At 36.6% G+C, this 6,240-nt stretch overlaps 1 protein-coding gene across 1 annotated transcript in view; it reads right to left on the bottom strand.

Annotated features, from left to right (window-relative positions):
• Positions 1-6,175: 6,175 nt before the first annotated feature.
• Positions 6,176-6,240, bottom strand: part of LOC106880428 (organic cation transporter protein) — an 86,445-nt gene continuing 86,380 nt past the window's right edge. The window contains exon 9 of the mRNA XM_089358617.1: positions 6,176-6,240. This exon is cut by the window's right edge and continues 1,298 nt beyond it. The gene's annotated coding sequence lies outside the window, so the exon portion shown is untranslated.

The raw sequence follows: 6,240 nt of genomic DNA, 5'->3' as shown, positions 1-6,240 counted from the left end.
CCGCAGAAATCTCCAATTGTCTTCCACGTTGTATGATGCTATATCCCCTTCTATTTCGTCAAATTCTTCAAGTAACTTGTCTCTGAGTCTCTGTCCATTTGCAGGGTCTTTAAGCTTCCACACCCTTCTCCCCCAAGCCGTTCTATTTCTGGGCACCCATTTTGCCTTGATCCCGATGTCTCTAACTACTAATCTATGTTGTGGGGTACATTCTTCGCCAGGGAAGGTTTTGGCATTTATAAGCCGCCCTCTTTCCCTATTTCTGGCGAGGATGTAGTCGATTTGGCTAGAGTGTCTGCCAGATCGGTAGGTGACTAGGTAACTGGCAGGTTTCCTGAAGTTGGTATTGCAGACCATAAGATAGGTTGCATCACAGAACTCCAGCAGTCTGGTTCCCTCCTCGTTGCGGGAACCGAAGCCATAGCCTCCATGTATGCCATGGAAGCCTCCAGCATGACGTCCGACATGACCATTGAAGTCTCCAGCCACAAAGAGAAGGTCCCTGTCACTCGTCGACGAGGTAGTTTGCAAGAGGGTGTCATAGAATTGGTCTTTCAGCCCATCCGGGAGCCCCGGTTGAGGGGAATAGGCTGAGATGACAGTAGCTAATCTATGATGAAGCACTAGTCTAATCTTAAGTACTCTGTCACATACTCTAACTACCTCGATTACCTTATCAACCCATTTCTCTGCTAGAAGTATTCCTACGCCCCCCGACCCCGTCAGTGTTCCCTGCCGAAATGACCAATACAAACTGTATAAAAATACATGGAATTACTGAAAAAAGAAATAGAAAAAAATTATAAGACTACCAATAGTAATATTCTCCGGAAAGCTAATCTGGAAGCTAAAGAAATTATGATCAAATTTAACCTGCAAGATAGAACTGAACCTTTGGACCCTAAACAACCTCGCTTTGTTCTTAAGGACCACAAAAAATTTTTTTTGGTCCAACCCTTCTCTACACCTTATTTGTCCCTCTAGATCAGACATAGGCGTTCTTAGCAAATACATTCTGGACAAATACATACCTACAATAGTAGATAAGTTAAAACTAAGACTATGGTCTAATTCTTCTCAGGTAATAGAATGGTTTAATTCAATTAAAGACAAGAGTAATACCAAATTTATACAGTTCGACATCTCTAGTTTCTACTCATCAATTAACCCCATTATCCTTAATAAGGCACTATGGTTCACCCATAATAAGGCAGGTCTTTCTAGGGATGAAATTAATGTAATATTAACGGCTCAAAAATCAATTATAAAATTTAACAATAAGCTATGGATTTGTAGGGATACTCCGGAGGGCTTTTGACATTCCTATGGGAAGTTCGGATTCAATTCAAATAGCTGATGTAGTTTGTTCGTATATATTATATGAAATGGCAGACCAGTTCCCAAACATTAATGTAGGTCTATACAGAGATGATTGTCTGCTATACCTCCATAATGTTACTACTCAGCACATCCAAAAGGTTAAAAATAGATTAGCTAGATTCTTCCGGAGAATGGGTTTTTGGTATCGTTTTTGACGATGAGGTCTCCGTAGCCAACTTTCTAGACGTAACTTTAGACTTACATAGCAACACACACTTTCCTTTCCATAAACAATCAAGTAATCTTAGGTACATAAGCCCTTTTAGTAACCATCCAAGGTCTATCACCAGTAATTTAGTTAAGAGTATTTCAATCAGACTTTCTAAACTTCCCTCTAACTCCCACATTTTCAATAAAGAGGCTGACTTTTATAATTCAGCCTTATTGAAGGCAGGTTACAAAGACAAGGTAAGATACATCAATTCATTTAGTGATATTTCGTCTTTTGTACAGCAGGATATCTCCTCTACTAGCAGGGATAAACCCAATTCTATTTCTTCTCCTTCTTCTCACTTAACTGAGAAAGTGGCACCTACTTATAATCATTCACATAGGCTTAACCAGCTCTAAACACCTTGATAAAAACAAAAAAACTTAATTTATTCAGGTATACTAACACTGTACCTAGATCTGATGAAAATATTTGGTTCATCGTCCGATTTGGGAAACAAGTTAAATCCAATTTGGTCTTGCAGTTCCGTGACGAGGTGAATAGGGGTTCTCACTATTACCCAATCATCAACACACATAAGGTTAGATTTGGGTTTTCTAATACTAAAAATATGTTACAAATAATATCTTCCCATAATTTTAGACTTTTAGATTCATCTCTAGTCAGCCATCTCATTTAACAGAATTGATAAATAAAACTGGATGCGGTTACAAATGCTACGGAAAAACAGTCAGCCACCTTCTATATATGGATGACCTAAAATTATATGCAAAAAACGACAAAGAGCTAGAAACACTACTACAGACAGTACACGGCTTTACCAAGGAAATAGATATGAAATTCGGATTAGAAAAATGTGCCAAAGCAACCCTGAAAAGAGGAAAATTAGTTAAAAGTAGCAATATAACACTAGATAAAGCCAATGAAATAAGAGAACTAGACGAAAGCCAACCATATAAGTATTTAGGAGTCAATGAACTAGATAGGATACAACATACACAAATGAAAGAAAAAATAAAGAAAGAGTACTATAGACGAGTTAGATCAATACTAAAAACAGAGCTCAATGCTAAAAACAAGATAATGGGTATCAACACTTTAGCTGTCCCAGTTATAAGCTACAGCTACAACATCCTTAACTGGACACTAAACGAACTATGTAAAATAGACAGGAAAACAAGAAAAATAATGACAAGATATAGGATGCACCACCCAAAATCTGACATAGAAAGGCTATATATACAACGCACAGAAGGTGGCAGGGGTCTTATACAGCTAGAAAACTATTATAAAATAACCACCATAGGACTGCAAAAATACCTACTCCAGAAGCAAGGGAAACTAATACAAATAGCCACAAAACACGAGCAAAACAAAAAACTGTTTTCAGTATTTAAGGAAGCTGACAAATACAAACAAGAAATCAATCTACCTAACAAATACGAAGAAGAAGAAGAAGAAGAAGAAGAAGAAGAAGAAGAAGAAGAAGAAGAAGAAGAAACAACAAAAGCTATAAAACAAATGAAATCCAAACTAAAACTAGAACAGCAACGGACCATGATAAAACGATGGCAAGAAAAGCCCCTACATGGTAAATACTGGGCTAAACTAAATGCGAAAGAAATAGACAGAGAAAAATCCCAGCAATGGCTGAGAAGCTCAGGACTCAAAGCAGAGACTGAAGGATTTTTAATTGCTGCTCAAGACCAGAGCCTCCCTACCAGAAATTACCAAAAACACATAATGAAAAGAAATATAACAAGTAACTGTAGAATATGTGGAGATGGACAAGAAACAATAAATCATATTATCTCTGGCTGCCCAGTCCTGGCTAAGAAGGAATATATTCACAGACACGACAGAGCTGGGACCTATATACACTGGAAGCTATGCCAACACTATGGAATAACAACAGAAAAAAGATGGTATAAACACACGCCAGAAAATGGAAAAACTTTCAAAATACAAAGACCTGGAAATAGAGATAACTCGAATGTGGAATCTAAAAACAGAAACAATTCCTATCATAGTAGGTGCCTTAGGTATAATAAAAAAAATATTCAGACAAATACATAACAAAAACACCAGGACTTACAAATATATATAACATACAGAAAATTGCACTACTGGGTACTGCACACATTCTACGCAAAACACTTTCAATACAGTAAACATAAGAGCACCGCAGCAAACCACAGTACATACCCAAGGCGCACAGAGCTGTGCTCGGTAGTGAAGTGAAAGCACGTTATAAAAATAAAACTACTGAACAATAATAATAATAATAATTACTCCAGTAATTTAACACACTCATATGGTAGCAATAGTTATTTAGATAAAAATAAAGGTAATAAGTACAACATTAGTAAATATAACAATTACTATCACAACAATAAGATTAGTATCTTGGAATCTAATTGTAATACAATTAAGTTTTTAAGTGCGAATGCCAGGACCAAAAATGTAGTTTATCAATGTAAGGTAATGACTAACAAAGGGGTCTCGCATTATATTGGTAGCTCCTTGACGCAGGTCTCCAAGAGAATTTCCAACCATTGGTGTGCAAGAGTGACGATTGCGCTGGTATGGACATGTGGTGAGAATGGATGAGGATAGCTGCGTGAAAAAGTGCCACACCCTAACAGTTGAGGGAACCCGTGGAAGAGGTAGGCCTAGGAAGACCTGGGCTGAGGTGGTGAGGCAAGACCTTCGTACATTGGGCCTCACCGAGGCGATGACTACTGACCGAGACCTTTCGAAATGTGTTGTGCGTGAGAAGACCCGGCAAGCCAAGTAAGATCTTTGCCAGTGCCCCTGGACTGGCTCTTGTGCGGGTGGCACATAAGATGCACCATTTTGAGCGTGGCCGTTGCCAGTACCGCCTGACTGGCTCCCGTAGGATTTTCGAGCGAGATCGTTGCCAGTGCCCCTGGACTGGCTTGTGCGGGTGGCACATAAAAGACACCATTTCGAGCGTGGCCGTTGCCAGTATCGCCTGACTGGCCTTCGTGCAGGTGACACGTAAAAGCACCTACTACACTCTCTGAGTGGTTGGCGTTAGGAAGGGCATCCAGCTGTAGAAACTCTGCCAAATTTAGATTGGAGCCTGGTGTTGCCATCCGGTTTCACCAGTCCTCAGTCAAGTCGTCCAACCCATGCTAACATGGAAAGCGGACGTTAAACGATGATGATGATGATGATGATGATGATGATGATGATGATGATATTCTTCCTTTAGGGATAGGAATAAAAATAATAGTACCGGTCTAAGTAAGTTAATCTGGAAACTTAAGGACTGCAGTAAACAATTCTCTTTGGAATGGTCAATGCTGGCTATCTCAATACCCTACGACAAGGGTAAAGATTTTTGTCCTCTCTGTAACTTGGAGCTATTCCACATTCTGTTCTCCAAGAATAATTTAGTAAACCAAATAACACAGAGAGCATACAGGTGCCAGCATTGGAGGAAACACACCTTCAGTTCATTTCATTAATTTCATCCTTTTTACTAATTTTAGTTATTATTTTTATTTTTTTCACCTACTAACATTCTCACTAGTGGACAGCTACCTTACAAGTGGTATGTACAATCACCCAACTTAGTATTTACCTTTAACTTTAGACAATAACAATAATAGTAATAATGATAATAATAAATTTATTTTTATATTTATTACAATAATAATAATAACAATAACAAGAATAATAACATTAAAATATTATCTTAATAATAATTATATCTAAATCCAACGCCAGTTGTTTTTACTCTTTCCCCTTCTATAGTTGGTTCAGCAAGTCTTTCCCAGAAAAGCTATATTCGTTGAATTTGAAGCATACTGTATATTTACATACATACTATCAATCTTGTTATCGTAAGCATGTTTATTCTTATTATTTCATCACATTATAGTTTTGTACCTTGTATTACCATTTATTTAGGTTAATTATCGTATCTTAATATGATACAATGCTATGGTCGATTAATTATATTTACAATCTATACTTAATTTTACTTCATTATATAAGTTTGTTTACATAAGGAGTAATATATAAAGAATGCATTGGATTCTCTTCCTTTCTCCTTTACTAAGATTTTTGGTTTACCATTATTATGAACTTTAGATTTTTGAATTTTACTGCGTTTCATTATGTCTTCTTTTAATTTAAACTTTTAGTATAGCGTTCATAGCCTCTCTCCCTGTAAACTAGCATTCTTGTTTCTAACGGTCATTTACTTAGCTATATAGTGTTATTACTTGTAGCGCATGTCTTGCTTTTGTAAGTTGGTTCCCTGACGATGAATTTATGTGCATTTTCCAGCACCTCTTACTTCTTTGGAGTAGAGTGCACATAAATTTTGAAACATATGTAGGAATTAAAGGAATTTATTGCTTATACGCGTTTTACTCCATTTATTATTATTCTTCATATCTACTCAAAATACATCACTTTAACATGGAATTTCTACCCATTAACCGGGTATAATATCCCAGTTTTTGTGTGGTTTTTGCTACCCTGGTAACTATTAACATATTTACATTATTAAAGTTTTTTCAACCAAGATAATATTAATATATACATAAATTAATATATATATTAAATTAAAACAATAGGGTAAAAAAATTGGATATTAATTAATATCAATTTAATATCAGGGAACAAGCACATTGAAAGAATCAAGGAGATTC

This window comes from Octopus bimaculoides, chromosome 10 (genome assembly GCF_046866305.1).
Source record: "Octopus bimaculoides isolate indiv1 chromosome 10, ASM4686630v1, whole genome shotgun sequence".
NCBI classification, from domain to species: Eukaryota; Metazoa; Mollusca; class Cephalopoda; order Octopoda; family Octopodidae; genus Octopus; species Octopus bimaculoides.
Note: the sequence above shows the minus strand (reverse complement) of the source record. Positions and strands in the feature narration are given on the sequence as shown.